This window comes from Meles meles, chromosome 6, assembly GCF_922984935.1.
Source record: "Meles meles chromosome 6, mMelMel3.1 paternal haplotype, whole genome shotgun sequence".
NCBI lineage: Eukaryota > Metazoa > Chordata > Mammalia > Carnivora > Mustelidae > Meles > Meles meles.
In genome coordinates this window covers 91,952,924-91,964,413 of record NC_060071.1, presented here as the reverse complement: position 1 = coordinate 91,964,413, position 11,490 = coordinate 91,952,924, and the positions used below count along the sequence as shown (strand labels likewise).

The 11,490-nt window shown below is 39.9% G+C and overlaps 1 pseudogene; it reads right to left on the bottom strand.

Annotated features, from left to right (window-relative positions):
* Window positions 1-716: 716 nt before the first annotated feature.
* Window positions 717-1,057, bottom strand: LOC123943431 (annotated as a pseudogene).
* Between the last annotated feature and the right edge of the window lie 10,433 nt (window positions 1,058-11,490).

Here is an 11,490-nt window from a genome sequence, read left to right as displayed (position 1 = left end):
CCCTCACCTGTCACTTTGATATTTGATAGTTAATAGGTGGCATTGATAAAACATGTTTAAAAATCAAGTGTGTTGATGTGTTGACTTCTGCGGAAGGTCCAAGTTTCTCTTTTACAATGGGATAAGAGATGTCACTGCTTATGATCTTGGTTTGGTCGGTAGCTCAAAATTATACTCCTTCCATGTTTTGTTGGTTCTCCAAAGTACTTTTTTTAAAAAAAATTTTTATTTATTTGACAGAGAGAAATCACAACTAGGCAGAGAGGCAGGCAGAGAGAGAGGAGGAAGCAGGCTCCCCGCGGAGCAGAGAGCCCGATGCGGGGCTCGATCCCAGGACCCTGGGATCATGACCTGAGCCTAAGGCAGAGGCTTTAACCTACTGAGCCACCCAGGCGCCCCCTCCAAAGTACTTTTTATCCACTTTGTCTGACAATGATTCACTAGATAGCATAACACGTAAATGGCAGAATTTCGCTTATTTTCCATTTGGTGCAAAGCACACAGTTTCAGGGTGTGAAGAAGGTTTGGGTGTGGCTTGGATAGTGAAGAGTGGGATTCTCTCAACTTCCTTTTTGCTGTTTTGCTACTTTGGTATGAAAGAACCCAATTGCTTCTGCTTGCTGCAACCTGCCTAGTTGATGGGGAGGGGAAGGGAAAAGAGGGTAGCGGAGGGGCTCTGATGAGTCTAGCGCCTCCTGAAGCCTGGTGGTGGTCACTCAAGATGGCGGCATGGTGTTGGCTTTGGCAGACTGGCCACCAGGAAGCCTCCTCATAGCTTCCAGAGCCAAGTTGCAGGTGATTGTGCTGCTGGAGGCCTGGCAAGATTCTGAGCATTCTGGGGACTCCAACACTGTAGCCATGAGTGGGAGAGTGGACTGCCAGAAGAAGCAGCATACATACCAGTGACCAAGGTTGGCCTTGGGGAGACCCGGGTAGTGAGGAATGACTTCCCCACCATACTCACTTTGAAGGAGTTGTTACTGGAAGTGGAGCCCAGACGGTGCCAGTAATAGTCCTGGGGGGCCACAAGTTAGCTGTTGGAGGGCATGGTTGCCATGCTGTCACATGTGGGCTGGTGGACCTTCAGTGACAGCTTTTGTTTTTCTTATTTAAAAGGCTTTTTTTCTTCTCAATCAAAATTTATCCAATCATATAAGAAATGGAGGGAGTTTAAGAGTTATATTTAATTAACTATTTTGATATTATATTAGTGGTATATCCATAAAATACATGGGATTTCACTGTTCATCTCCACAAAGTACTCTAGGCTCTGCCCCAACATGGCTCTGATTCCATTGCTGTATAAGACTGATCACTTGATGTGTTAGTTGATTCTGGATACTGTGACAGAAGACTGGGTGGCTAAAAGAGCAGAAATTATTTCTCACAGTTCCAGAGGCTGGGAAGTCCCAGATCAAAGTGCTGGCAGGTCCCAAGTCAGGTGAAGTTCCGCTTTGAGGTTTGCAGTTGGCCATCTTCTTCTCATACTTTTCATGTGATGGAGAATATAGAGGAAGCAAGCTCTGTCCTGTTTCTTCTTCTAAGGACCCTAATCCCATCATGAAGATTCTGTCCTCATGGATCAATTATCTCTCAAGGTCCCTACCTCCTAATACCTTCCTGTTGGGGGTTAGGATTTAAATATTTATTATTAAATATTAGGATTTAAAATTTCAATTTTAAAAACTAAGTTTTAAAAATCCCTCGTTATAAGGAAAATGATCAACTATCAAATAATTATTTAAATTCAATTTAAATGATCAGTTAATACATATGTTGAACAGTAAAGAACTTAATGTGAAAAGCAGCTTTGCGTGCTTTTTCTCTCCTCATTCCACTCTCTCTCCCCAGTGGCAATCTCTTTTAATTGTTTCTAATTCTTTGGTTATTTATCTTCAAAAGTTTAGATATATGCTAACTAGTTTGTTTAACAAATTTCATGGACTCTTTATTGTACTGTCCCATTTATATGAAATGTGCAGAATAGGCAAATCCATAGGAACAGAAAGCAGATTTGTGGTTGCCAGGGGCTGCGGTGGGGAATATTACAGAGTGACTGACCTCTGAATGAATATGGGTTTTTTTTGGGGGTGTGATGGTTGTACAATATCATGAATATAATAAAAGCTGTGAATTGTACAACTAAAATGGCTAAAATAGTGAATTTTGCCTCAAAATACTAAATGGCTCTCTGGTTAGAAAGTTACTTACCTTTGCATTTTTAATGTTTCATATTTGTTATTATTTTTAATTTTTTATCATCTTATTTTTAGAGTTGAAAAATTGAGGCCAAAGAGGTTATATGTTCCAATATTATACAAATAGTAAACCCAGGGTTTGACCCCCAAGCAGTATAACTGCAACAGACAGTCCATATAACCACCCCTCAAGACTTCCTTCCAAATGGCAGTTTGGGTGGCTGAAACCCTGTGAGTGGACAGGAAATCAGATTGAGATTAACTGTTGATTAATCTTGCAGTTGTCTAGAGATAGAAAATTTTTCTCATCCATGATAACTTTCACTTGAAATAATGCTTTTACATCATACCAACATGATCACGCAAATTATCATTAGATTGATAAGCCTTACTGCACATGAAAACAGGAGCTACCAGTCAATTGAAGAAATGCTGTTAAATTGAGTTAGGGATTTGTTAAAGTAGAACCAGTCTAGTTTGGTGCATGAAGGGTTACAGTAGCTTCTTTCTAGTGTCTGTTTAAAGAAGTCATTTGGGAATTAAGCAGTTACAGGTTACTGTTAGATTTATACATGATCCTTGACTGCTATTAGTATGGGTTTACTGCATCTCATTAGTGTTCTTAGCAACAAAACAAAGATGTACAATTGATTGTTGGTGTTGATTGAATATGTGTAATAAACAGCTGGAAGTAAAGTCTCTCGTTCTGTTTTCAAATGTGATAGAAATAACATCCTTTTTTATCATTGCCAAGGAAGGGTGTGGGAGAGGAGAACCACCCTTTCCTTTCAAAGCCAGATAAACAGTACTAGGAAATGGTATGCAATATCACCAAAATCCCAGAGTACTTAAGGAAGGAGTGGAAATGGGGTCTCAGAAAGGGAGTATGTTTTTCACAAAAGTACCTGTACCTTAGCGCTGGCTTGTTCTCTCTTTCAATATTTTGTTTAACATTCGGTAATTCAACAAGCAAATATTTATTAAGCATTAGTTAGACTCCTACAGTGAAACACTGAGCTGACTTTTGTGGGGACAACAGAGATGTAGAATACATATCTATCCTTGAGAAGTTGATAGTCGATCAGATTGGCAGGCAAGATATACATATATGATGAAACTCCTAGGATCTTTGATCCAATGTTTTTCTTTTGCTATTAGGAGAGAAGATATTTTTTTTCTTGATTTTTCCCCCCAAGTTAAAAAAAATATCTCCCCTTACTACGTTCCTTCTTGTATATTAATACGCTGTTTGAGAAGAGATTGTGGCAAACACCCAAAAAACAAATGATCCAGTTAAAAAATGGGAACAAGATATGAACAGACATTTTTCCAGAGAAGACATTCAGATGAATAATAAATAGACTCATGAAGGATGCTCAATATCACTCATCGTCAGGGAAATACAAATCAAAACCCTGGTGAGATACCACCTCATACCTTTCAGAATGCTAAAATTAAAAACACATGAAACCACAGATTTTGGCAAGGATGTGGAAACCAGGCAACCCATTTATACCGTTGGTGGGAATGCAAGCTGGTGCAGCCATTCTGGAAAACAGTATGGAGATTACTCAAAAAGTCAAAAATATAACCGTCCTAAGATACAGCAATTGTTTTAGTAGGTATTTATTCAAAGGATACAAAAGTACAGATTTGAAAGGGTACATGTACGCCAATGTTTACAGCAACATTATCAACAATAGCCAAATTATGGAAAAAGCCCAAATGTCCATCAACTGTTGAATGCATAAAGAAAGGTGATAGCTATATGAATGGAATATTATGCAGCCATCAAAAATTGGAATCTTGCCATTTGTATCAATGTGGATGGAACTCAAATGTATTATGCTGAGTGAGATAAGTCAGAGAAAGACAAATACCATATGATTTCATTCATATTTGGAATTTAAGAAAAAATGAATATGTGGAAAGTGGAAAAAAGAGGAAAGCAAACCATAGGGACTCTTAACAATAGAGAAGAAACACGGTTGAAGGATTATTCTTAAATCTAATTCCCAAACTCAGCAACTGATATCATTTTTGGTGTATTCTGGTCTCTGACTATATACACAGAAATTATTTCTTAAAAAAACACAATTGTAATTACTCTATTAGCTCAAACTGTTGGTCTTGCCAATGACAACATTTCATCTAACGTACTTTGTCAGCTCTTTGTGCGCACTGGGAACGGAATAAATATTAGCGAACAAAATGAGTCCTCTCTTGACTCTGTTATCCTTAAACTCTCTCCTGCCTTCACAGGTAAACTTCTTGAGCGGTCACCTGCACCTGTAACTGATCCTTGGTCTTACCCAGATCATCTATGACTTCTTTGCCCCTAATTCTTTCAAGTAAGCACTTTTCAGTCCTTACTTTCTTTTTGCCTTGGAGGAGGAAACTTGGGTGCTGCTAATTCCTCTCTCCTTCTGGAAATATATATTCTGGGTTCTACTGTCACCTGTCCTTCCTCCAGTCTTATCATCTCTAGGGCCTTCTCTACTTTTACAGTCAAGTGACAGTTATGTGGATAAATTGTGTGCCCCTCCAAATTTTTGTGTTGAAATCCTAACCTATAGTACCTCAGAATGTGACTATATTGAAAACAGCCTTTAAAGAGGAAAGTAAGTTAAAATGAGGTCATAAGGGTGGGCCCTAATCCAACATGACCGGCATCCTTATAGGAAGAACAGATTAGGACACAGACAAGCACAGAGGGATGTCCACATGAAGACATAGGGAGAAGGCAGCCATCTGTAAGTCAAGCAGAGAGGCCTCAGAAGAAGTCAGTCTTGCCGCCACCTTGTTCTTGGACTTCTAACTTTTAGAACTGTGAGAAAATACATTTCTGTTATGTAAGTCAACTACTCTGTTGTACTCTGTTAGCGCAGCTTTAGCAGACTGCAGATTTTAGCAGACTGCAGCAGTGACCTTCCAGACAGTGATTCTGATGGTGTCACTCCCCAGCTTCAAACTCTAACCACTCTCTATTAAACTACAGATCAATACCAGTTTTCTTTCAATAACTCACTTGGCATTGCTGACCTGGGCCCTGGTTTCCCAGTCTCACCACACACATACATCTTAGTGCTCCAACCATTGTGTACTCAAGGATCTTTCTGTCTGACACACTCCTGTTCTCCTTCCTCTTCCTCTTCCCCCACACCTTCTCATGGCTAGCTTTGTGGATTCTTCAGGTCTTAGCTTGGAGAAGGCTTCCTCCTGAGCCCTGCTGTGTTCTCCCGGCCTCTGCATTTATTTCTATCCAGCACTTGTCATATCACTATGGTTGCCTGGCTACTTGTCTGTATTACCTCCAGGTTGTAAGCTTCTTGGAGGCAGGGAAAGCATGCCTTTCACTTGTATCTCCAGAGATTGTCCGAGTACCTGGCATACAGTGGGGTCTCAGGATTTGTTGAATGAATGGAGGAGAGCTTACTGCTTAGCAGAAGAGAAAATTATTTTTCTAATTCTGATGGTTAGCTCAATAACATTGGGATTGAGTAAAAATATTAAAGTTACCTTAATTCCCTAGATCTGTCTGATTTTGAAAATTGTCTATTACAGAAGAAACTTATTCTTGGAGTATGAATTTGCCACTTTGCCTACTTCTGTTGGTAAATTTCTCAGCCTCAGGCCTCTTTGTTCTGTGAGGTATCTGTAGCTGCAAGAAAAATAAAAAAATAGATACCAGATCCATGTAAAATATTGTTTTATTGAGTTTCCTCCCTCCCTTCCCATCCCTCCATCCTTCTTTCTCTCAACCCCTCCCTCACCCTCTTCCTTCCTTCCTTCCCTCTCCCTCTCTCTCTTGTTTTATGTGGAATCCAGTAAAAAAAAAAGAATCTGATATAAATGTGTTATTTTGGAAGTGACCAACTCATTTTCTGAGACTACATAAATGGGGGCACATTAGGGAAACGAGTCCAAAAAGTGTTTGGTTTTCATATGGTAAATTTAACTGGTATTTTGAGCACTTGAGGAATCAACACGCGGTATTTTTACTTGTGAAAGAGAGTGGGTTCATTTGTGCTTAAGAAAACCCTGGAAGATTGCTTGTGTGAATGCCAATTCTGCAAAAGTCCTTGGAGCCCAGGAAATGGGACTCTTTCAGCTCCTTGGCTGAAAAGAAGTTTGGCATCCTTTGCCCTTCAGAAAGGAAGAGGGCTCTGCATTAGGAGTAACTGCCTGGCTTTAAAGAAATAGTTTTGGTTCTGGCAGTGGGCCAGAATGAGAAATAATGTTATCCACTATTGATTAATATGTTTATAGTTAAAGCTGATTTTCTATAACAAATAGCAGGATTGTAGCTCAGGGTTTATGGAATATATGTGTATGTATATATATATTTAAACCTCCAGACACAGTGAACATTTGAATTTGTTTTAAGCATTCCACACATTGAAGATATTCAGAAGCATCTAATTAAAGAGAATCAAAATTAGAATTTAGCAAAAATATATAGACTTCTGGAATATTTTATATTTTAAATGAAATAAATGGAGACCCCAGGTAAACTTCATGATATGATGGGTTACTTTACATTTTTTTTTGAAATAATAACAATAAAAAAGTGAAAGAAAATAAAGAATATCGGGGAAAATCAAACTGTGCTATTCAGTTTGAAATTAAAGGCAGAAGCCAAAACACCAGCCTCTAAAAGCTCTTTAAAAATACACTTCTATTTATTAAAAAAAATCTGCCTGGCTGAATTTTCTTTGATTTATTTTGTTGACCATGCTTGACTTATGATACCTATAAAACCTGACACGTGCTTTGGTGTTGGTGTGTTCCCAGAGCAGAATTATATCAGGGCCTGATACTAAACACTCGGTAGTTACTATTATCAAACGCTGAATCTCATTTTAGCTATGATAAAAGGCCCCTAGTATTAAAACACTGGGTTTATAGATGATAGATGAAAAATGTATTTTTCAAACCATGGCCTTTGTGGTAGAACATGACTTGCTTACTATGGAAATATCTCCAGCTGCCTAGAAACGTTGCCTAGCAACCCCTGGAAACACAGAAAATCTAATATCATCCCTGGGTTGCTTGTGGGGAAAGGGATTATTAAAAATATCAGTTAGAAAAAAAGGACTACCAAGTTTGTTCTTGGGCACCACCACAACAAATACTTTCTAGTTTCATAGTGCCTCTGTGCCCCTCTCCCACAGGATTTCAAGCACGTTGTGCGTGTTCCCCCATGAATGCTCTAGTTTCTAAGGCTCCGAGGTGCAGAGCGCAGGGTCCTGTGAAAAGGTCGTGCCCTTGCCATCAGAGGATTCACTTCCTCATCAGAGGATTCAGCTCCACTTCCCCTGGTCCTCTGAGCACTTACTGCTTCCTGCTTTGGTGAGCAGCAGTGAGCGAGCATGGTGGCCAGCTTGCGTCGCTGCCCGGGGCCACAGCTGCCAGCTTCCTTCAGACCCAGCACTTTCTGGGTTGACTGCAAGTGATTTGTAGTTGGCTGCTGCCTTGTCTCTGTTCTGCTGGTCAGCCAAGGCTGTGGGCAGCTCGCTCCTGGAAGAGCACTGGACACTCCTGCCCTCTGGTCCAATGCCCATGCTTCTGCCCACATGTTCCATCAAGTGACAGCACAGCCGTTGGGAAGCCTCTTGTCTTTACAGCAGGAAAATATGTCTTCTGCATTGTAAGCAGAGCAAAATGCCTGACTGGGCTCTGACTTCATTCGAAGTCCCTGTTTTGTTCATCGGATTAGAAAATTGTGTAGTTGGATAAATGTATTGATGGATTGTGTGTGTGTGTGTGTGTGTGTGTGTGTGTGTGTGTGAAAGAGAGAGAGAGAGAGAGAGAGAGAGATGGTGAACGAATCTTCCAAAATTCATCTGAATAAATGAGTTGTATGACAAACCACAACTGCGTATGGCTTGGAGTGTGAATATTTTCTCCTGGTCAAATTTTAAAAGCCTGTTTCTTTGAGAATTTGAACTACTTCTAAGAATTGTGATAGCAATAGCAATGATAAAGACACTACGTTGAACTTCAATAGAGTCAAAGTCTATAGACCACTCAGACATCTGTACTGTCATTTGATTTTTGTAAGTGTCTCTGAGAGGGTTAGTGCTGTCTCCATTCTATATCCATAGAAACTGATGTTTGGGAGGTAAAATGGCTTGTTCAAGGCAATAAGGGGAAGGAGCATTCTGGTTTCCAGTTCTGTGTGCTTGTTAATAGGCATTTAGGTTGAGGCCCATCTATAGGAGAAAGTGCATAAGTCAACAGTGTGGGGGTCCCTGCATTGAGAGGGCTGTACTGAAATTACCTCTATGATTTTGGGGGGAATCATAAGCTCTGTGGACATTAATTTCTTCATTTATTGTATTAGGAATTAAGCCAAATCATTTCTACATTTTAAAATTCTTTTTAAAAAATTTATTTAAGTTTTAAAAAATATTTTCTTTATTTATTTGACAGACAGAGATCAAAAGTAGGCAGAGAGTCAGGTGGTGGGGTTGGGGGGGGTGGGAAGCAAGCTCCCCACTGAGCAGAGAGCCCAATGTGGGGCTCGATTTCAGAACCGTGGGATCATGACCTGAGCCGAAGGCAGAGGCTTTAACCCACTGAGCCACCTAGGTCCCCCTAAAATTCATTTTTAAAGAAAGATCTTACCTATTTATTTTTTTGAAAGAGGGGATGTGGGAGGAGCAGAGAGGGAGGGAGAGAGAGTAGGAAAGACTCTCAAGCAGACTCCATGCTGAACAGGGATCCTGACGTGGGGCTCTGTCTTACGACCCTGAGACCATGACCTGAGGTGAAATCAAGAGTCGGATGCTTAACCAACTGAGTCACCTTGGCACCCCTACATTTAAAAATTCTTAATAAAGAATGAAAATGGAATGCACAAAGCCACCAACTAGTCTCCATTGCTGTGAAAAACTTCAAAAAGAAGTAGAGTGATGGCACATTGATGGTTCATTAAGGAGGCAATTCTCGGTTTTAGGATCAGTCTTCATTTAATTTCTTTTGCCTGGAGAACTAATTTTACTTTTTCAGCAAAAGCCTGAAAGAGTGAGAATATCAGTCCCAATTTTCTATTGCTTTCAGGTTAATTGAGTGTTTAGTGTTGTCCTACTCTGTGCTAAGTATCTCACAGGTGTTCTGGAGTTAATAATTTTAGCCACCCTGAGAGGGGCCTGGCATTCCTCCCACAGAAGGCAGGGTTTTTTGGATTTGTCCAGAGTTTCACAGAAGAAAGCTTCAGAACTGAGTTGAAGCCAGGCTGACCTACTGCCATGTAGGGTTTTCAGTCACAGTACTTCACTGTCTCCAGCACATGGCTGTGAGAGGGACAGTGTAACTGATCATTAACAAAGAGGCCTTCATTTTAAGAGTTCATTTGGGCTCCATTTCTTTACAGTTAGGGTGGATTTTGCATGAATTTACATGGATTTGCCTGTACATCATCAAGACCTGAACCATAATATATTCCTTCCTTTTTCTTCCCTAACTTCCCCTAACTGAAGTGGGCCTTCTCCCTTTTACAAACACACCCTTACCTTTATGCCACTGATAAGCCAAGACCTTGACATGGACCCATACGTAGCTGATGAGATTATATTTTATTCTTCGACTGGTCCCCTGAACTAGCGTCTGCTCATCAGTTTTGGCTCACTCAAAGATGACTCATTTTACTTTCAGGAAATCCTCAAGCCAAGTGACTTTTACTAGATCACCAGAGTGTCTAACAATGTGGTTAATGGACATCTGCCTCATAGTCACTTGAGGACCTTTTAATCAGTTAGATTTCTGAGTACTACATCTAAATCTAAGGAGCTAAAGCCTTTGGGAAGGTAGAACACTGGAAAATGCATTCTTTTGTTAACATTTTTATTGATTTATTTACTAATTTATTATAAGTTTTTATTTAATTCTAGTTAGTTAACATAGTGTTGTATTAGTTTCACGCATACAATATAGTCATTCACCACTTCCATACAACACCTGGTTCTCATCACAAGTGCACTCCTTAATCCCTATCCCTGTTTAACCTACTCCCCATCCACCTCCCCCCTTGTAACCGTAAGTTCTCTATAGTTAAGAATTTGTTTCTTGGTTTGTTTCTTTCTTTTTTCCCCTTTGCTTATTCGATTCTTAAATTCTGCATATGAATGGAATCATATTTGACTTTCTCTGACTGACTTATTTCACTTAGCATTATACTCTCTAGCTCCATCCATATCATTGCAATGGCAAGATTTTATTCTTTTTATGGCTGAATAATATTCCAATGGTTTTGTGTGTGTGTGTGTGCGTGTGTGTGTGTGTATACACTAGCTCTTCTTTATCATTCATCAGCCAGTGGATGCTTAAGCTGCTTCCATAATTTGGCTATTGTAAATAATGCTGCAACAAACATAGGAGTGTATGTATTGCATTAAATAAGTGTATTTGTATTCTTTGGGTAAATAATCAAAATGCAATTTTTAGATCATAGAGTAGTTCTATTTTTGACTTTTTGAGGAACCTCCATACTGTTTTCCAGAATGGTTGCACAAGTTTGTATTCCTATCAACAGTGCTAGAAAGTTCTTTTTTCTCCACATCCTCACTAACATCTGTTGTTTCTTATGTTGTTGATTTTAGCCATTCTGATAGGTGATATCTCATTTTAGGTTTGATCTGAATGGAAAATGTATTCTTAACAAACTGCTGCCCAGGGGATTCCTGAGCCCACTGAAGCTTAAGAATCCCTGAGGGGCATCTGAGTCCTTTTCAAAAAATGTATTGCATGCCTGTTGCGTGTTCCTTTCCTCCTTCTCCATTTCACATCCTCCCTCTTTTCTGTCCAGATGGGAAATCTCAAGGGACCCCCAGCTCTTTTCTTCATTTCTTCTTGCTTTCCACTGCTACCACTTCTTGTAGCTTCCTTTCTTCTGCTTATATCAGGAAGAACCACAGTTACACAAGAAAGAGCTATTTGTTCCTTGAATATTTGCAGTTTCCACAGTACTTATGTATCTTTCAACTTGGTAATTGTCCAATACAGTCATTGAAGAGGTGCTGTGCATACTTCACACGCCGCTGAATTTCAATTTCATGGAAATCATCAGTCATTCTCCCCTTTGGGCTGGATGTTTGCATCTCTGTCAGCGAGAGTCACCAGACCTTGAATGTGAACACTCAAGGAAGAAGGTGTTCCCGTCAGTGTTGCTGCATGGAGTACCGGTCTGCAGAATGCTGAGCCTCTGTCAAATTGACCTCTTGATCTTTCTCTACTCATTTTGTTTTTTCCCTTTTACTCCCCAACTCCCATAGGCACTACCCTTACTCAT